Here is a 22,633-nt window from a genome sequence, read left to right as displayed (position 1 = left end):
TTCTCCCGGAGAACTCTTTCTCTCTCAACCCGAATGACCCTGGCCAGGAATTTGTCTGAGCAAGAATACATGGGATATTCCTCTCATGATGCCGAGAGTGGATGATCCTCTATCGACACTCAATAGCCCTCGTAAGGTTGACTACCACTCCCAATGACCAGTTGTACTAGATCTGGGACAACCAAACCTATAAGTCTAGTATCAAAGAGTGGAGCACTCATACAGGACATCCTTGGTGTCTCAAGTCTAAGGACCAGATATACCACTAGGACTACAGAATCGCTGTTTGACAATAAGGCATCATCAACCATCCAGCATTCCGTAAGCGGATCAATCAGTGAACTCATTCTCCAATGAGCACCTGTACTGTATCCCTAGTGTCCCTACACAAGCAGCTATGAGACCAGCTGCATCCATCATATGGACGGGTATACAACACACCAGTCTATCCGGTTATCACGATGTCCCTCTCAAGTAACCTATGACCGGGATTATTTAGGATATGTGTTTAAAGGTGAATCGATCTCATTATCGTGATCTCATCACGATCCGATTCCCATTGCACAAATCCAAGGACATCACAATATATATATGCATTTATGCAATAGTTATAAAGTGATATATGCCAAAATATAATAAGCAAAAAAGATTATGTATCAAGTCACACGTGCCATCACTCACGTGATTGGCTTGCTGGGCACCTATGACTAGCAATGATGATTTTTGGATAATTTATGATTTATTGATTTTGATGGTTTTTATGATGAAATTTATTTTTCGATCCTAAATGATTGATGCATGTTCTTATTTGGCATGAAAGGACAAAGGTATACTTGTATGAAACCAACAACTTAAAATGAAACATCTCTATCTTAACGAGTTTTGAATAAGAGATTGAAATATATATTTATATTATTTTGAATCTCTTGAACTATGAAAGTGACTTTGTTGATTTGATAAGTTGAATGATTTGAATATAAATGATGATTTTTCTCTTGATTATAACTTGTGATTTTTTTTTTTAATCATCATCTTGATTTTAAACTCCTATATTTCTTCTTACCATTTATCTAAAAAGGAGAGATTAATGAATCTATCTATGTCCTTTTTTATGAAACTATTGAAAACGATTTTGATGTGATGATTGGAATTTGAATGAGCTTTATCTTGATTTTTTTTTTATCCTTCTATGAATTGAGATCTTTTTCTTCTACGATTCTACTTGGTATTTTCTTGAGAGGAGATTTTCTAAATGAATCATGAATTTTCTTGTGAGTTCTTGGATTTACTTGAGATTTTTATTTAATCAAGATCTCTTTTTTGTACTCCTACAATTTTTTTTTTGGTATTTTATTTAAGAGGAGATTAAATATATGAATCATGTCTTTTGGTATTTACATAATCTTATCTCTCATGATATGATTTATTTTTGTATAACTCCTTGTATTCATCACCCAATTAATTTTTCTTGATGAGATGAAATAAAAATATGCATGAAATATGGGATATAATGTAATTTGACATTTAGATACCATCATGATTTAAAATGCTATGATTTGTTGCTAAAATGATATATTATGAATGCTTAAGTATCTTGTATGATATGATGATTGATATATTGTTAGTGTCATGTATAAAGTAAGGATGAAATGTAAGATTTTAAAATTGTGCATGTTTTAATTTGAAATTATTATGATGCACAAACATGTTGAAAAAAGATTGATACTTCAACTTTGTCATGATTTGAAAATTCATGTAAAGGGAAAAAAAATTACAAACATTGTATTCTTCCCTTCTTTTTGACGATGACAAAAGGGAAGAAATATTACTAGCTCAAACATTGCAAAGGAAGTAAAAATTTGCTAGCTTGCAAATTGCATGGAAAAAGAAGTGCTAAACTTGCATATCTTGAATTATTGCTAGCTTGCATAATGATAAAACTGAAAATTATGTTTAGAACTTGTTTGTCTAAAACACTTGATAATTGAACTTCTCCATTTTGTTGATGACAAAGGAGGAGAAGTATGTTGATGTTATGCATGATTTTATCATGACATGTTTGCTTGGATTTTTGAATCCAAGAGTTCTACTCCATATTGATTAGGAGAGTTTGTTTAAACTCCGTCATCAATTGGTTGTCATCATAAAATGGGAGAGATTATTTAATCTTAGATTTTGATGATAAAACCAATTGATAAATGTTTATGAATTGACCTGTGTTTTGAGTGACGTAGGATGCTTCAATCAGGATGAGACAATTAAAGCAGGAAGAATCATGTTGGGCCGGTGGAATATGTCAAAAGATTGGACGTCTAGCCGGAGGATTGGATGACATATCGACAGAAGGCTTCGGGCCATGGATTCAGGCATCAGGCCAAGAAGAGGGGATATTGCACTAAGGATATCGTAGTTGCTGAGTCAACTAGCCGAATAGGCAATAGGCCGCAAGAGAGGACGATGCACCGAAGAATCGGACGAAGCGTCGATGGACGAATGACATGCCGGACAACATGATTCAAGCTTAGTAATAATTGTCTAGATCAAAGTGTGTTTTTACATGTGCAGGATTAACTACGATAGCAAGATATAAAGCAAAATGAAGTCCCAGAGTCAAGAACGCAATTTCGTTGGGAGTTCGAGAGTTCGTCAGAAGTCCGGACGTTTGTTGGAAGTTCTGCTAGAACTGATCGAGAAGTCTAGGAGCATGCCAAAGAAGCTCGTTAGAACTCACCAAGAAGATCGTCATGAAATCAAAGAGCTTGTCGGGAGTCCGTTGGAACATTGCTGAGAGAACGTTGGAAGTTCATCAGAAGTTCACCAAAAGATCGCCAGAAGAAACCTAGACTTATGAATTTGTTTAGCTTAGGAAATGTCTTAGATTTCGTAGTTAGCACATAATTGGGATTGGAATTGGGCCAATCCAATTATGGATTATGGACCAATTGGGCCCATGTAAGGACTGTGTTGAGCCCAATGAAAGGCCCAAATAGTGACCCAAGAAGTGGCACCGTCGTGGCAAAGTCTCCGAGACTGTGTCAGGCGGTGGTACCACCAGACTGGGCGATGGTACCGCCCAGTGCAGTGTCAGTGTCAGATTGACACTGGCGGTGGTACTGCTCGAACCTAGGAAACTCGGGATGAGATGTCTTTAGGCTCCAAGTTTGAATCAACTTGAGGCCTATAAATACCCCTCTCATCCCTAGTTAATATATACAAGCACAGAGAGTTTAAAAGTGAAGAAACGCTGTTGCAATCACTTAAGAAATCCCCTCCTCTAGTCTAAGTTTAGAATTCTGTTTAGGAGGAGTGAGTGCTTGTAAAGGTTGTCTCCTTAACCTATGAAAAGGAGAAGAGAGGTGTGAAAGGTAGTTGGTCTTCGCCTATTAAAGGAAGACCGATAGTGGATGCCGGTGGCCTCGACGGATATAGGTCACGACGACCGAACCACTATAAAATTGGCTTGTTCTCTGGTTTGTATTTCTATTATTATCATTTACTTTACTGCAAACCATTTTACTTGCTTATTGCCTTCAATACATTTACGAACACATATTTTAAGTTAAGTTTCCGAAATTAGTTTTTATCGTATGAAAGAATTTTTCAAAACTGACATATTTTATCGCTGCACTAATTCACCCCCCCCCCCCTAGAGTTTGACTCGTTCCTAATAGTTAGGTCATAATTGAATTGGTTTTAGGTGTGACCATGTCAACTTAATTAGGGGCTAGTTGGGCTTAAATCAAGGTTGAATTAGGCCTATTAAAAAGCCCAATTCAATATTCTGAAGCTGGCCCAAGTGGTGGTATTGCTAGGTTAGGCGGTGGAACCACTTGAGATAGTGTGCATCTTTGAGAAACCTGGGCGGTGGTACCATCGGCGTCAGGTAGTGGCACCGCCCAAACATAGTCTTTCAGATTATGTTAGGCGGTAGTACCACCCAGTATTAGTTTGGCAGGCGATGATACCGCTAGTTGTCAGCTTGACACGCGATGGTATCACCCAAACACAGTCTTTCAGATTATGTTAGGCGGTGGTATCACCTAGTGTCAGTCTGGCAAGTGATGGTACCACTAGTTATCAACCCGACAAGCGATGGTATCGCCCAATAATGATGGTGGTACCGCTAGGACTTGGGAAACCTAGGATGAGACTTTTTTTAGCTCTATTTTTATGTCATTTGGAGTATATAAATATCCTACTCTTTCCTATTTGGAGTAGTATGAAACAGAGTAGAAAGGGGCTATGATTCTGAGTTAAAAAGTTATGAAAAAGTGCTAAGTGTCCTCCTCCTATGCCTTAAAGTTTTATGATTATTCTAAGAAAGGTGCGAGATTTGTAAAAGTTATTCTTAAACCTATGAAAAAGAGAGGGTTGTAAGAGGGTAATTGGTCTTTGCCGATTGAAAGAAAATCATTAGTGAACGTTAGTGGCCTCGATAGAAGAGAAATCAAGAATGGACGTAGGTCGTGACAACCGAACCACAATAAACTTAGTTTGCACTTTTTTTCTGCTTTTTATTGTCATTATTTATTGATTCAATTGTCTACTACTCTTACTTACTTTCTAAGCTTAAACACTTTCAGATACGGGCTTTATCGAGCATAATTTTCAAATCGATATTTTTATCGAAAGCACTAATTCAAAATTGCTAGCTTGCACATTTTAAAATGAAGCAAAATTGCTAGCTTGCACTAAAGTGAATTCCGTAAGCGGATCAATCAGTGAACTCATTCTCCAATGAGCACCTGTACTGTATCCCTAGTGTCCCTAGTGTCCGTAAGCGGATCAATCAGTGAACTCATTCTCCAATGAGCACCTGTACTGTATCCCTAGTGTCCCTACACAAGCAGCTATGAGACCAAAACTTGCTAGCTTGCACTAAAGTGATGTAAAACTTGTTAGCTTGCATGTTCTAAAATTATGTAAAACTTGCAAAATTACTAGCTTGCTAGTTGTATTTTTCTCCCTTTTGTTGATAACAAAAGGGGAGAAGTTATGATGATTTGAATTTTGGAATCATGCATGTTATGATATACCTTGATAATTTAAAATTATGCAAGAAATTCTCGTGATTTATGCATTCAAACTTTCTTTCAATATGACATATTGATAGGGAGAGTTTAGTTTAAACTTCATCATTAATTGGTTGTCATAAAAAAAAAGGGAGAGATTGTTGAATCTCGGATTTTGATGATGAAATCAATTGATGAAGTTATGATCTAATCAGTGTTTGAGTGATGCAGGACTAGCTTCGATCATAGAAAGGCAAATCGATTAAAGCAGGAAGAATAAAACGTTGGGCCAGAGTGAATCATGTCAGAAGATTGAATGTCAGGTTGGAGGACTAGTCAACATGCTAGAAGGACTTCATGCCATGAGTTCGAGCATCAGGCCGAAGGATCGGACATTGCACCAAGGAGATCGGATGTTGCGGAAGATCAATATGCCGATTGCACAATACACTGAAGGAGAGGACGATGCGTTGAAGGATTAGACGAAGCACCAAATGAACTAATGACATGCCGAACAACATAGGATTCGTGTTTATAAACGATCATGTCTTGATCGAAGTAGGTTAGGTCGTAATTGAGTTGGTTTTGGGTGTGACCATGCCAACTTAATTAGGGGCCAGTTAGGCCTAAATCAAGGTTAAATTTGGCCTATTAAAAAGCTCAATTCAATATTCTGAAGCTGGCCCAAGTGGTGGTCCTGCTAAGTTAGGTGGTAGAACTGCTTAAGACAATATATGCCTTCGAGAAACCCGGGCGGTGGTACCACCAGCATCAGGCAGTGGCACTGCCCAATCATAATCTTTCAAATTATGTCAAGCAGTGGTACCACCCAGAGTCAGTTTAGCAGGCGATGATACCACCAGTTGTCAGCTTGATAAGCGATGGTACCGCCCAGTAATGACGGTGGTACCACCAGGATTTGGGAAACCTTGGATAAGACCTTTTCTTGCTCTATTTTTGAATTTATTTGGGGTCTATAAATACCCTACTCTTTCTAGCTTGGGGTAGTATGAAACAGAGTAGTAATGGGTTATGATTCTGAGTTGAAAAGTTATGGAAAAGTGCTAAATGTCCTCCTCCTCTATCTTAATTTTTTATGATTATTCTAAGAAATGTGTGAGAATTGTAAAGGTTATCTCCTAAACCTATGAAAAAGAGAAAGAATTGTAAAAGGGTAGTTGGTCTTCGCCAATTGAAAGAAGATAGTTAGTGAATGTTGGTGGCCTAGACAGAAGAGAAATCAAGAGTGGACATAGGTCATGACAACCAAACCATAATAAACTCAGTTTACACTTTCTTTCTGCTTTTCATTATCATTACTTATTGATTCAATTGTCTACTACTCTCACTTGCTTTATAAGCTTAAACACTTTCTGATGTGGGATTTTTCGAGCAAAATTTTCAAATCGACGTTTTTATCGAAAGCACTAATTCAAAATTACTAGCTTGCACATTTCAAAGAAAAACAAGTGCTTGCATGCACATCTTAAGGGAACCAAAATTTGTTATCTTGCACATCTCAAGAGAATCAAAAATTGCTAAACTTGCATATCTCAAGAAGCAAAATTTTTGCTAACTTTCACATCTCAAAAACTTGCTAAAACTTACTAGCTTGCATATTCTAAAGTGATATAAAACTTGCTAGCTTGCATGTTCTAAAAGTATACAAAAATTGCTAAATTACTAGCTTGCTAGTTACATTTTTCTCCTTTTTGTTGATGACAAAGGGGGAGAAGTTATGATGATTTGAATTTTGGAATTGTGCATATTATGCTGTGTAGGCGGGAGAAGTTATAACAAATTGTTGATGAATTCATCAACTTCTAAATTGATTTCCCATCAGCCTATCCAATCGAATTCCAGACAGAGTCAGTAGACACAACGGTGGTAGTGTAAAATAATTAGGAATTCTTGATAGTCTTTCGTACAATCTCTTCTTCAATCCTAGTAGCAAAAATGGAGTGTCCTTTAGGAACCTTTGGATACCAAGATTTCCGACCTCTTACTTTCGTAGTTTTGAATCCCAGAATTTACTTTCACTATTTATTTATTCTACTTATAAAATAAATGTCCGAACCAATCATAATCATATTAAAATCATAATCATATTAATAAGTAAGGCTTACTTCATCCCTATTTGTACCGGTTTGGGCCACACCCAAAGCCCGGATTTTTAGAAAAAAATTGACTTTCTTTAAAAAAATTGACTTTCTTTATAGAACTACAGATTCTAAAAATAAAGTATCGATAGGCTTATCCTTTTGCCTCTCCTTCTCCGGGGACAGAATTCGTCGAGTTAAATCAGCAGAATAAGAAATCCCAAGTTTTTTGTTGATCAGGCGACACCCAGATTTGAACTGGGGATAAAGGATTTGCAGTCCCCCGCCTTACCACTTGGCCATGTCGCCAAACCAAATTCGATCCAAATAAGATAAAAAATAGATTTCTGGTCAAAGACTGAAAAATTCAGGGCAAATTGGAACCATTAACTATTTGTTTTGTTGTTTTGAATTAGCGAAAGGTTCTTCAATTTGTATCTCAAATTGTTGCGTTTCCTTAATGGCATAACAAAATCAAATTGATTTATGACTAATTCAGTATCAATTATTTTCAATAATCAATCTTTTTCAATTTCAATTATAACAATATAAATTATAACAATATATATGTGTATATGTAAACCTCAAAACAGAAATTGTTACACAGATACCGCTCTTATGTACATATCCCATATCCCTATAGAGAATCGTCGTGCCTTCTTTTTTCATTTTCTATATGCAATAGAAAAAATAGGAATTATGATATAGTGCGACCTGACTTCTGTTGCCACAAGTGAAATTACGATAAAAGATGTGATATGCGGACAGGTAGATAGCTATATTGGCATGCACTTAATAAATATTACTCCTATTACGCAATTCAATCATATTCTATATATTCTACTAGCAAAAAAATAATTCGAAATTTTTTTTGAACATGAAATGAAACTCAAATAAAATTAAGTATGCTAAAAAGGGAAACTCTATATTGTTCCTGTTGTACCTGTCGCAAATTCGAACTTGCGTCGAAAATGCTCTTCATTCCTCTGTCTCATTTCCGTTCATACGTATGAAATACATATATGGTATATGGAGTTGGCTAAAATTTCATGTGATTCAGTAAACAGAATATACATTCCATCATTGCTAGATCGATCCGTATGGTTCGATAAATAGTGAGCTAATAATGGGATTTTTCAATAAACAGGAAACTTAAGATTAAGATGCTCCGGAATGATGGAAATGAGGGAATGTCCACAATACCTGGATTTAGTCAGATCCAATTTGAGGGATTTTGTAGGTTCATTAATGAGGGCTTGACGGAAGAATTTCATAAGTTTCCAAAAATTGAAGATACAGATCAAGAAATTGAATTTAAATTATTTGTGGAAAGATATCAATTGGTAGAACCCTTGATAAACGAAAGAGATGCTGTGTATGAATCACTCACATATTCTTCTGAATTATATGTACCCGCGGGATTAATTTGGAAAACCGGTAGAGATATGCAAGAACAAACCGTTTTTATTGGAAACATTCCCCTAATGAATTCCCTGGGAACCTTTATAGTAAATGGAATATACAGAATTGTGATCAATCAAATATTGCAAAGTCCTGGTATTTACTACCGTTCAGAATTGGACCATAACGGAATTTCTGTCTATACCAGCACAATAATATCAGATTGGGGAGGAAGATCGGAATTAGAAATTGATAGAAAAGCAAGGATATGGGCCCGTGTAAGTAGGAAACAAAAAATATCTATTCTAATTCTATCATCAGCTATGGGTTCGAATCTAAGAGAAATTCTAGATAATGTTTGTTACCCTGAAATTTTCTTGTCTTTCCCGAATGATAAGGAGAAAAAAAAGATTGGGTCAAAAGAAAATGCTATTTTGGAATTTTATCAACAATTTGCTTGTGTAGGCGGGGATCCGGTTATTTGAAATCAAGGTATATCGTCAAGGTATATCATCAAAATCAAGGATCATTTGCATGTCGGTATTTTTGTTTCTGGGGGACAAATTGATGAATTAATTAAGTTATTTTGATATAACTTAATTAATTCATCAATTTAAAAATAAACAAGCGAGCATAATTAATTCATCAAGTTGATGATAAAATCCATGGACGTTCTAGTGGACATTACGCACTTGTTACACAACAACCCCTTAGAGGAAGGGCGAAGCAAGGGGGACAACGAGTAGGGGAAATGGAAGTTTGGGCTCTAGAGGGATTTGGTGTTGCTCATATTTTACAAGAGATGCTTACTTATAAATCTGATCATATTAGAGCTCGTCAAGAAGTACTTGGTGCTACGATCATTGGAGGAAGAGTATCTAACCCAGAAGATGCTCCAGAATCTTTTCGATTGCTCGTTCGAGAACTACGATCTTTAGCTCTAGAACTGAATCATTTCCTTGTATCTGAGAAGAACTTCCAGATTAATAGGAAGGAAGCTTGATCTGAATGAATCAGAATTTCTATTCTATGATTGACCGGTATAAACATCAACAACTTCGAATTGGACTAGTTTCTCCTCAACAAATAAAGGCTTGGGCCAACAAAATTTTACCTAATGGAGAGATAGTTGGAGAGGTGACAAAGCCCTATACGTTTCATTATAAGACCAATAAACCAGAAAAAGATGGATTGTTTTGTGAAAGAATCTCTGGGCCCATAAAAAGTGGAATTTGTGCTTGTGGAAATTATCGAGTGATTGGAGCTGAAAAAGAAGACCCGAAATTTTGTGAACAATGCGGGGTGGAATTTGTTGATTCTCGGATACGAAGATATCAAATGGGATACATCAAACTCGCATGTCCAGTGACTCATGTGTGGTATTTGAAACGTCTTCCTAGTTATATCGCGAATCTTTTAGATAAACCCCTTAAGGAATTAGAAGGCCTAGTATACTGCGATGTGTGATTTGATCAAAATTTTCGTTTTACAGATTCGGACTGAGAAACTGTCATCCCATTCAATCCGATTGGGGTGCCCCCGGCTCTGACATGTGTTTTGGGAGAAGTAAAAGTAACACGAAACTCAGAATTATAGGTGTATTCAATACTTCCAAATGCAAGGGGAATTGATCCATGGTCGATTCCGTATAAATAGGAATTGCTAGTTATACCTCGTGAAAAAACACTTTTTTGTGGAATCAGCTATTCCATTTCTTTATAGAGAGATTCCGTTTAAGCAAGCAAATATAGTATGGTTACAGAAGTCTATCTATCGCATATATGCTTCAAGGGGCATCATGGGATAACCATCGAGGTGAGTAGGGACCTAAAGGATCGAATAGAACGATATATAGACAAGTAAATCCCTTACGAGTCCCAAAGTATTCTTTTAAGGGGATTCATCATTTGACGGGAAGTAGACTACTCAAAAATCCTACATTTTTATTTTGTCATAAGTAATTCGGAAAATGAAAGTAAAAAAAGAAGAATGAATCGTTGGTCCTTAGTGGGAACTTGAGTAAGGAGTAGTTCTTTGTTTGTAGGGTTTTTCGAACAAACTTTTTAAATAAGAAAGAATCCCCTTTTTGAGGTAACTACTTGAGCCGGATGAAAGGAAACCTTCACGTCCGATTTTAAAAGGGGGAATCCAATCCTACAGGAACCTATCTCGATTTTTCTTTTGCTAGGCCCATAGCGAAAAAACCTACTTTCTTACGATTACGAGGTTTATTCGAATATGAAATCCAATCTCGGAAATACAGCATACCACTTTTTTTTACTACCCAAGGCTTCGAGACATTTCGAAATCGAGAAATCTCTACAGGAGCAGGTGCTATCAGAGAACAATTAGCCGATTCAGATTTGCGAATTATTACAGGTAATTCATTAGTAGAATGGAAGGAATTAGGGGAGGAGGGGTCCACTGGAAATGAATGGGAAGATAGAAAAATTAGAAGAAGAAAGGATTTTTTGGTTAGAGGCATGGAATTAGCTAAACATTTTATTCGAACAAATGTAGAACCAGAATGGATGGTTTTGTGCTTATTACCAGTTCTTCCTCCCGAGTTGAGACCAATCATTCAGATAGATGGGGGTAAACTAATGAGTTCGGATATTAATGAACTCTATAGACGAGTTATCTATCGGAATAATACTCTTACCGATCTATTAGCAACAAGTAGATCTACGCCAGGGGAATTAGTAATGTGTCAGGAGAAATTGGTACAAGAGGCCGTGGATACACTTCTTGATAATGGGATCCGTGGACAACCAATGAGGGATGGTCATAATAAAGTTTACAAGTCATTTTCAGATGTAATTGAAGGCAAAGAGGGAAGATTTCGTGAGACTCTGCTTAGTAAACGTGTTGATTATTCGGGACGTTCCGTCATTGTCGTGGGTCCTTCGCTTTCATTACATCAGTGTGGATTACCTCGAGAAATAGCAATAGAGCTTTTTCAAACATTTGTAATTCGTGGTCTAATCAGACAACATGTTGCTTCTAACATAGGAATTGCTAAAAGTAAAATTCGGGAAAAAGAACCCATTGTATGGGAAATACTTCAAGAAGTTATGCGGGGGCATCCTGTATTATTGAATAGAGCACCCACCCTGCACAGATTAGGCATACAGGCGTTCCAACCCTTTTTAGTGGAGGGACGCGCTATTTGTTTACATCCATTAGTTTGTAAGGGTTTCAATGCAGACTTTGATGGGGATCAAATGGCTGTTCATGTACCTTTATCTTTGGAAGCTCAAGCGGAGGCTCGTTTACTTATGTTTTCTCATATGAATCTCTTGTCTCCAGCTATTGGGGATCCTATTTCCGTACCAACTCAAGATATGCTTATCGGACTCTATTTATTAACGATCGGGAATCGTCGAGGTATTTGTATTATGGGCGTGAAAGAGGTTCAAGAATCAGTTTTCTTTTTATAAGGGCTAAAAACGAATTACTTATTTTGGCTTTTTGACCCCATATTGTAGGGTGGATCTCGAAAGATATGAAAGATCTCCCTCCAAGCCGTACATACGACTTTCATCGAATACGGCTTTCCACAGAATTCTATATGTATCTATGAGATCGAGTATGGAATTATGTTTACTCACTTTAAATTGAGTATCCGTTTCCCTCCTTTTCCTGCTAGGATTGGAAATCCTGTATTTTACATATCCATACGGTCGAGTCCTTAGGTTTCCGAAATAGTGTAATGTAAAAAGAAGTGCTTCGAATCATTGCTATTTGACTCGGACCTGTTCTAAAAAAGTCGAGGTATTTCGAATTGTTTGTTGACACGGACAAAGTAAGGGAAAACCTCTGAAATGATTTCAATATTGGACCTTGGACATATAATAGTCGAATAACTAATGGTTCACCTCTTGGGTTCCATACCTTGGGCCTTTATGTTCATAACGATGTTATGCTCGCTTTTGGTACTCCGGAAAAACAAATTTTGATTGAACCTATATTTGCCCAATGGATACAATCCGCTCATGGTAAGACTTCATATGGGTTCGATGTACTCTTATCTTCAACGAATGGCCCAGCATTCAATGCAGGTCGAAGCATATGGTTACCGGGCTGGTTGAATGCTGTTAATGAGAATAGTAATTCACTCTTCTTAACAATAGGTCCTGGGGACTTCTTGGTTCATCATGCTATTGCTCTAGGTTTGCATACAACTACACTGATTTTAGTAAAAGGTGCTTTAGATGCACGTGGTTCCAAGTTAATGCCAGATAAAAAGGATTTCGGTTATAGTTTTCCTTGCGACGGCCCAGGACGCGACGGTACTTGTGATATTTCTGCTTGGGACGCATTTTATTTGGCAGTTTTCTGGATGTTAAATACCATTGGGTGGGTTACTTTTTATTGGCATTGGAAACACATCACTTTATGGCAGGGTAACGTTTCACAATTTAATGAATCTTCCACTTATTTAATGGGATGGTTAAGAGATTATCTATGGTTAAACTCTTCACAACTTATCAATGGATATAATCCTTTTGGTATGAATAGTTTATCCGTATGGGCGTGGATGTTCTTATTTGGACATCTTGTTTGGGCTACTGGATTTATGTTTTTAATTTCTTGGCGCGGATATTGGCAGGAATTGATTGAAACTTTAGCATGGGCTCATGAACGCACACCTTTGGCTAATTTGATTCGATGGAGAGATAAGCCAGTGGCTCTTTCCATTGTGCAAGCAAGATTGGTTGGATTAGCCCACTTTTCCGTAGGCTATATATTCACTTATGCAGCTTTCTTGATTGCCTCTACATCAGGAAAATTTGGTTAATTTTAATTTAGTTATTTTAAATTTTAATTTAGTTATTTATTATTTTTTTTTATGTACTGTATCAGCAACAATCTCATTTGTTTCGATGGAGAGGGAGGATCTACCTTCTTATATTTTTACATCTAGGATCCGAACTGTATCATTGATAATAATAGGAACTGAACATTATATTATGGCAAGAAAAAGTTTGATTCAGAGGGAGAAGAAGCGGCAGAAATTGGAACAGAAATATCATTTGATTCGTCGATCCTCAAAAAAAAAAATAAGCAAAGTTCCATCATTGAGTGAAAAATGGGAAATTCATGGAAAATTGCAATCCCCACCACGTAATAGTGCACCTATACGTCTCCATCGACGTTGTTTTTTGACTGGAAGACCTAGAGCTAACTATCGAGACTTTGGGCTATCCGGACACATACTTCGAGAAATGTTTCATGCATGTTTGTTACCGGGCGCAATAAGATCAAGTTGGTAAAGAGAAAAATATCCTTTCGTATTTGTATGAATCTCTATGATCTATTATCATAGAAGATAGAGGAGCCCTCTTTACCATTCTGTATAAATAGACTATTCTATTTGTACGGATATGGTAGAGGGGCGTATCCAATCTTTCTTCATACATAAGTTCCCGGTTCTTCAGCGCGGAGTAGAGCAGTTTGGTAGCTCGCAAGGCTCATAACCTTGAGGTCACGAGTTCAAATCCTGTCTCCGCAACATTTTTTTGTAAAAAAAAAATATCTTTTTAGGTGTAATTCTAATTAATAACTATTTTTTTTGGGGGGGGTAGTTAGCATTAGTAGTTCGAATTTTATTTTGGATTTTATCTCTTATCTTATCATAATACATTACTTCACCGTGGGCGGATAGCGGGAATCGAACCCGCATCTTCTCCTTGGCAAAGAGAAATTTTACCATTCGACCATATCCGCATTTTCTGCGTTCCTGATACGCACGCATATGTCCACACATATATGACATATATCATATATCATATATGCGTCTGGATCATATGTACATGGCCAAATATTCAGATACAAGAATGAAATATAATTTTTTTTGGAACTCAGATTGAATCTTAATGTGTCTCACAATCCGAATTATTAAATTTATTAGAAGTAGAAGGTAGAAGGAATGGAGTTTTTGGATCGGGGAAATACAAAATAAGTTCAAGAGATGAGAGAATTAAGGATAGCTACCAGAAAGACTAATCCAATCCATAATGATGTACCGGAAAATACAATATTTTTATTACTTGACCAACCATCAGAAGAAGCAAATACAACGGGTACACTAATCAGTAAGACTGATGAAGTCGCAATTAATGCAAAAACAGCTAATTGGAAAGCAATAGTCATGTTTGTAATCCTCCAAGCTACCAACAAAATGAACTATACCATTTGATCCCTCGCTTAGTAAAAATTGTAATAAAATGCATCATGTAGGGATTTGACCATGAATCAATTGATTCTTTAGAACTTATTACCTTACCGCTTTATTTTATTCGGACATGGAGACGAGGGGAGTTCATTTAGGAGCAATCAATTTGATTTACCCCAAAAAAGTAAAAAGTGGGCAAATTTTTTATTTTTTTTTTGAAAAAAATAATGCAGTGAATTGTTTCAAGACCGACCCCGCTTGTTTACCTTTACTGACTCATCAAAACAAGATTCACTTGATTGATACATGTACCAATCTGACATCGACATAGATTCGATAGATTTTCTTGAATCATGTGATGAGGGTATTCGTACCCTGAACCGAATTCTTATAAAAAAATAAAAAAGAAAAAAGTAAAATTTCTATCGTTTTTTAATTTTCTGACTTAATGTGAGATAGTGATAGGCATATTTTATCTGAACAATGAACGAAGCAATGAGTTAAGTTAAAATTAATGAGTTAAAATTGAAGAAAAGAAATTAAGTGGGGTTCTACCCCCTTTTCTGTTCTGTCCGACCAATCACTGCCTGAACTGACGGAGTCCTGTACCTCCTTTCGCTATATAAAATAGTATGGGATGGTTCATTCATGAACCATCAAATCCAAAACAAAATTCTATGGAATCATAACATAAAAGTAGAAAAGAGTGTTCAGATCTAGTCATATCATTAGATTATATTGACAATTCCAAAAAACTACTCATACTATCATCATAGTATGATGACAGTTGGGCGGATATGCCCCTATCGTCTAGTGGTTCAGGACATCTCTCTTTCAAGGAGGCAGCGGGGATTCGACTTCCCCTGGGGGTACTACGAAAGGAAGTTGATCATGGATTATCAATAAGCCTAGAAGGAATTCTTCCTGGGTCGATGCCCGAGCGGTTAATGGGGACGGACTGTAAATTCGTTGGCGATATGTCTACGCTGGTTCAAATCCAGCTCGGCCCAAAAATTCGCCGCTCCATGAATATGATATAACCAATGATATAACCAATTTGTCCCCCAGAAACAAAAATACCTGATCCGTAAAAGAGAAAGAGTCCATTTTTGTTTCTCTATCCATGTTTTTCTCATTCGTTCTGATCTTTTCTTTCTAACGATCTAGATTCATAATACTTAATCAAAGCAAAGATTATGAAAGGAAAAATCGTTTTTTCTCAATGAAAGGTTGATTATCTATTTTTGGCAATAAAATAAAATAAACACAGGTTACTAGTAATCCGTGTCACTTTCACTATAGTCCATATCTATGTGTTCTATGTGTATATGATATCAGTTAGTATATCATTCGTGTCTCTGTTACAACGCGACGAAGAAAATGTTTTTCTGAAACCATTAAGAATATGTATACCATACACCTCGCTGGGATTGTAGTTCAATTGGTCAGAGCACCGCCCTGTCAAGGCGGAAGCTGCGGGTTCGAGCCCCGTCAGTCCCGAACTAGGATCCGACCGATGAATGGAGAAATGAATTTATCTATTTTCCGTGAAAAAGGAGACAGGGAGCAAGATCTAATCCCCAGTGGAGATCCTTATTTCTTTTGTTTTTCATTTCGCATTTATCATCAGACAAATACAGGAATTTCCATTTCTTCCACTAGTGCCGAGTGATAAGGGAGAGACATAACATATATAGATTCGTACAATCGGTGGTATTCCTATATTTAGTATTTTAAGAGATACTCGTCTGACTTTCTTTTTCGATTTTCTTGATAAATGAAATAGAATAGAGTGCTCCTATTTTTACCGAGAGTACATACGCAAATTGTATTCGTTTATTGTACAATACATAATGAACTTAACATAATTACCTCGACAGAGTACTTGTCAGGTTAAACGACAACCCTTTTTAGCTTCGACTTTGTTTGTGTATCCTCAATGGCTAATTGGAAACAATCTATCTCATTCTCATTTAAATTGCACACTGAATTTTTTATGTATGCCTTCCAGTCCAAATCGAAGAAAGAGATACTAATCAAATAAAAGAAAAGACCAAGCAACGTTCCTTTTTATTAAATTTGTTGGAATTATATTAGATCTTTTATACTTAACCCGTCCTTTTTCCATCTCACTTCTACTCTTTGGATCTGTGTGTGATTCATAGAATACCAGTCATATAATACCTCATAATTGTATGTACATAATTGTATGTATAAGTATAACGAAGGAGGAGTATATAAGGAAGACGGTAGGGTTATTTATAGAAAAGAAAAAGTGGAAAAGGATGAAAATTCAATGGGATTCTTTATTGGATCAGGAATCCCATTTCAGAGTTAGTATGGATAAAGGATCTTCCTATGTTATACTATTCAATTCTCGACGATGAATCGATTTGATAGATCAGATATTGTTATTCATAATATTGGTCCGATTCAGTATCATCAGGATGCAATTCATCCCATTGAATTTACAGGAATCAAATTTATCATCTCTATGGGATTAGATCCTGAGTTATTGCGAAGTAAAAAAACAATGAGATTATGGAAGTAAATATTCTCGCATTTATTGCTACTGCACTGTTCATTCTAGTTCCTACTGCCTTTTTACTTATCATCTACGTAAAAACAGTCAGTCAAAATGATTAATTTGACTGAAACTTGATTTATTAGTTCTTATCAATGATTGAATAAATGAAAGAAACGGATTCAAACTCCAAGTCTTAAATGAAATGATCTGTCTGGAATCATAAGTATCTGAGATAATAAGTATCTGAGATAGTAGTATCTGAGCCGAGATAGTATGGTATAGTATTTATTATCCTATTAATGATTTTCATAGAAAGTTGTACTGTATACAGATATAGGCTTTTATATAGAGAAAGCCTATATCTAGGTCAATATACAATATGTATGTACATAGATTAGATGTATATCTAAATAGTACATCAAAATAACAGTCCAATTCTATTATTTTTTTGGCTACATTTACTTGTGTGGATTTCGATCAATTCAAAATAATTGAAGACCAACTCTTCTAATTCCTGGCTTTCTTAGAATTTATATATATATAGGTATAGGTCCCGAGATCTATCAAAGGAATCAATGGAGCAAGACAAAAAGAGTATGGGCATATTCTACTATAAATTAAATAAAAAAAAAGATAAAAGAAAACGAAACCAAAGAAAAGAATCTTTTTCTTTTTTTAGATTTCCCATCTCAAGAAGTCATTGCTTGATCTATTAACAGATGATCTGCGGAGTTCTATTCCATGATAACTTCTTCAGATTTGAAAAAGAAGTAGATTAATAGAGTAGACCTTCCCAATTTTTTATGCTTAAACATGACATGAGATGAGTCAAAAAAAGCATAAAAAAATCTCTAGGAGTCTAAAAAAAAGGTGAAATGCGCGATATTTGGATCGCTCAACGGAAGAAAGATCTAATCTTATTATGTGTAGAACCTCTTTGGACAACAACTAGTCATTTCCAATAGAAAGTATGTATTGTCGTAATCTAATATAATTAGAATAGCGGAACGGCTTTCTCTTCTCTTAGAACAGTAAAAGTAAAGAAAGAGGGAAACAAATAAAGAAAAAAAGAAAAAACCAATTTCAGATTTTTTCTTTTTGTAATATCCATAATTCTGGTAAGAGCTGGTTTATCAAAATAGAATATTTAGGAAGAATTCGGTTGGAAAAAATTTCCTATCATGCGTAGATTTAGGTTTCGAAATACAACTATAGTAATCATTCATTCTTTGATCGAATGGTTATTATTCATTATTGTATTTTCTTATTCATTACTGTATTTCAGTATAATTTTGAAACAGAGACATTCTTTTTTTAAAGCTTTGCAAAACGATCAATTAAACAATTGATAGAATTCAATTACTCAATCGATTACTCGATTAGTAGTACCCCTAGAGTCCACTCCTTTCCCATACTACGAGTGAGAGGGAAAATGTAAAGACTACCATTAAAGCAGCCCAAGCGAGACTTACTATATCCATATAAATTATGTCTCCTATCTCTATGAAGGAATTATTCCATTATTGATCAATAATCATAGTGGAATCAATGGCGCAGAGTCAAAATGGAATTCTGACTTAACTTAAGGCTATTGATGAACCAATCCAATGAATCTACTCGTAACAAGATTATAAGATTTCTGGTAGAATCGGGAAGCATTAAGCATAAATACAATACACACACCTTTTCTCGGAAAATGAAATAACAAAGGAATACTCCTATCCCAATGGAACATGTAGGAGTACTAAGACCTATTGTTTGTTACCCTTTTTCATAAGCAAAAGGCATCAAAATATACCATCAAGATAGATAACTATCTATCAGATACCTCTATTTCCTATTTGATCTAAGCCTTACTGTTTTTTTTGTGAAAGAATGGGGAGACACCATCACCAGTATTACATACATTCTTTCTTTTTTTCGTAATCCCCCTATCTTACACGGGCAAAGAAATTCCTACACGGGCAAAGAAATTTTTTTGTTTCTTCAACTTTTACTTTTACTCTTTACTCAATAAGAGCCGACCAACTATCCTGATTGAATGTTTGAGTACTCAGAGACTCTCGTGAGTCTGGATACAAAGTATCTTCAGTCCTTTCCACAACTTCTAAATTGATTTCCCATCAGCCTATCCAATCGAATTCCAGACAGAGTCAGTAGACACAACGGTGGTAGTGTAAAATAATTAGGAATTCTTGATAGTCTTTCGTACAATCTCTTCTTCAATCCTAGTAGCAAAAATGGAGTGTCCTTTAGGAACCTTTGGATACCAAGATTTCCGACCTCTTACTTTCGTAGTTTTGAATCCCAGAATTTACTTTCACTATTTATTTATTCTACTTATAAAATAAATGTCCGAACCAATCATAATCATATTAAAATCATAATCATATTAATAAGTAAGGCTTACTTCATCCCTATTTGTACCGGTTTGGGCCACACCCAAAGCCCGGATTTTTAGAAAAAAATTGACTTTCTTTAAAAAAATTGACTTTCTTTATAGAACTACATATTCTAAAAATAAAGTATCGATAGGCTTATCCTTTTGCCTCTCCTTCTCCGGGGACAGAATTCGTCGAGTTAAATCAGCAGAATAAGAAATCCCAAGTTTTTTGTTGATCAGGCGACACCCAGATTTGAACTGGGGATAAAGGATTTGCAGTCCCCCGCCTTACCACTTGGCCATGTCGCCAAACCAAATTCGATCCAAATAAGATAAAAAATAGATTTCTGGTCAAAGACTGAAAAATTCAGGGCAAATTGGAACCATTAACTATTTGTTTTGTTGTTTTGAATTAGCGAAAGGTTCTTCAATTTGTATCTCAAATTGTTGCGTTTCCTTAATGGCATAACAAAATCAAATTGATTTATGACTAATTCAGTATCAATTATTTTCAATAATCAATCTTTTTCAATTTCAATTATAACAATATAAATTATAACAATATATATGTGTATATGTAAACCTCAAAACAGAAATTGTTACACAGATACCGCTCTTATGTACATATCCCATATCCCTATAGAGAATCGTCGTGCCTTCTTTTTTCATTTTCTATATGCAATAGAAAAAATATGAATTATGATATAGTGCGACCTGACTTCTGTTGCCACAAGTGAAATTACGATAAAAGATGTGATATGCGGACAGGTAGATAGCTATATTGGCATGCACTTAATAAATATTACTCCTATTACGCAATTCAATCATATTCTATATATTCTACTAGCAAAAAAATAATTCGAAATTTTTTTTGAACATGAAATGAAACTCAAATAAAATTAAGTATGCTAAAAAGGGAAACTCTATATTGTTCCTGTTGTACCTGTCGCAAATTCGAACTTGCGTCGAAAATGCTCTTCATTCCTTTGTCTCATTTCCGTTCATACGTATGAAATACATATATGGTATATGGAGTTGGCTAAAATTTCATGTGATTCAGTAAACAGAATATACATTCCATCATTGCTAGATCGATCCGTATGGTTCGATAAATAGTGAGCTAATAATGGGATTTTTCAATAAACAGGAAACTTAAGATTAAGATGCTCCGGAATGATGGAAATGAGGGAATGTCCACAATACCTGGATTTAGTCAGATCCAATTTGAGGGATTTTGTAGGTTCATTAATGAGGGCTTGACGGAAGAATTTCATAAGTTTCCAAAAATTGAAGATACAGATCAAGAAATTGAATTTAAATTATTTGTGGAAAGATATCAATTGGTAGAACCCTTGATAAACGAAAGAGATGCTATGTATGAATCACTCACATATTCTTCTGAATTATATGTACCCGCGGGATTAATTTGGAAAACCGGTAGAGATATGCAAGAACAAACCGTTTTTATTGGAAACATTCCCCTAATGAATTCCCTGGGAACCTTTATAGTAAATGGAATATACAGAATTGTGATCAATCAAATATTGCAAAGTCCTGGTATTTACTACCGTTCAGAATTGGACCATAACGGAATTTCTGTCTATACCAGCACAATAATATCAGATTGGGGAGGAAGATCGGAATTAGAAATTGATAGAAAAGCAAGGATATGGGCCCGTGTAAGTAGGAAACAAAAAATATCTATTCTAATTCTATCATCAGCTATGGGTTCGAATCTAAGAGAAATTCTAGATAATGTTTGTTACCCTGAAATTTTCTTGTCTTTCCCGAATGATAAGGAGAAAAAAAAGATTGGGTCAAAAGAAAATGCTATTTTGGAATTTTATCAACAATTTGCTTGTGTAGGCGGGGATCCGGTATTTTTTGAGTCTTTATGTAAAGAATTACAAAAGAAATTTTTTCAACAAAGATGTGAATTAGGAAGGATTGGTCGACGAAATATGAACCGGAGACTGAATCTTGATATACCTCAGAACAATACATTTTTATTACCACGAGATGTATTGGCTGCTGTGGATCATTTGATCGGAATTAAATTTGGAATGGGTACACTTGACGATATGAATCACTTGAAAAATAAACGGATTCAGTTTATTTGAAATTATGCATAAAATTCTCATGATTTTCTGCATTCAAACTTTCTGTCAATATGACATATTGATAGGGGGAGTTTAGTTTAAACTCTGTCATCAATTGGTTGTCATCATCAAAAAGGGGGAGATTGTTGAATCTCAGATTTTGATGATGAAATCAATTGATGAAGTTATGATCTAATTAGTGTTTGAGTGATACAGGACTAGCTTCGATCATAAAAAGGCAAATCGATTAAAGTAGGAAGAATCAAACGTTCGGCCAAAGTGAATCATGTCAAAAGATTGAATGTCAAGTTGGAGAACTGGTCAACGTGCTGGAACGACTTCATGCCGTGAGTTCGAGCATCGAATTGAAGGATCGAACATTGCATGAAGGAGATCGGATGTTGCGGAAGGTCAACATGCCGATTACGTAATACGCCAAAGGAGAGGACGATGCGTTGAAGGATCGGATGAAGCGCTAGATGAACTAATGACATGCCGAGCAACATAGGATTTGTGTTTGTAAACAATCATGTCTTGATCGAAGTAGGTTAGGTCATAATTGAGTTGGTTTTGGGTGTGACCATACCAACTTAATTAGGCATCAGTTGGGCCTAAATCAAGATTGAATTAGGCCTATTGAAAAGCTCAGTTCAATGTTATGAAGCTGGCCCAAGTAGTGGTACTACTAGGTCAGGCGGTGGAACCGCTTGAGACAATGTACATCTCTGGGAAACCTGAGCGGTGGTACCACCGGTGTCAGGCAATGGCATCGCCTAAACATAGTCTTCTAGATTATGTCAGGTGGTGGTACCACCTAGTGTCAGTTTGGCAAGCGATGGTACCGCCCAGTAATGATAGTGGTACCGCTAGGACTTAGGAAACTTAGGATGAGAAATTTTTTTGCTCTATTTTTGAAGTCATTTGGGGTCTATAA

At 35.9% G+C, this 22,633-nt stretch overlaps 4 non-coding genes across 4 annotated transcripts; 1 reads left to right on the top strand and 3 right to left on the bottom strand.

Moving 5' to 3' along the window:
* Nucleotides 1–7,349: 7,349 nt before the first annotated feature.
* Nucleotides 7,350–7,420, bottom strand: TRNAC-GCA (transfer RNA cysteine (anticodon GCA)). Its single transcript has one exon. It is a non-coding gene; the product is annotated as a tRNA-Cys (tRNA).
* Nucleotides 7,421–14,171: 6,751 nt separating this feature from the next.
* Nucleotides 14,172–14,242, bottom strand: TRNAG-GCC (transfer RNA glycine (anticodon GCC)). Its single transcript has one exon. It is a non-coding gene; the product is annotated as a tRNA-Gly (tRNA).
* Nucleotides 14,243–16,116: 1,874 nt separating this feature from the next.
* Nucleotides 16,117–16,190, top strand: TRNAD-GUC (transfer RNA aspartic acid (anticodon GUC)). Its single transcript has one exon. It is a non-coding gene; the product is annotated as a tRNA-Asp (tRNA).
* A 3,648-nt stretch (nt 16,191–19,838) lies between these two features.
* On the bottom strand, nt 19,839–19,909 carry TRNAC-GCA (transfer RNA cysteine (anticodon GCA)). The gene has a single exon. It is a non-coding gene; the product is annotated as a tRNA-Cys (tRNA).
* Nucleotides 19,910–22,633: the final 2,724 nt, after the last annotated feature.

This window comes from Musa acuminata, chromosome BXJ1-1, assembly GCF_036884655.1.
Source record: "Musa acuminata AAA Group cultivar baxijiao chromosome BXJ1-1, Cavendish_Baxijiao_AAA, whole genome shotgun sequence".
NCBI lineage: Eukaryota > Viridiplantae > Streptophyta > Magnoliopsida > Zingiberales > Musaceae > Musa > Musa acuminata.
This window is presented reverse-complemented; position numbering and strand designations above follow the sequence as displayed.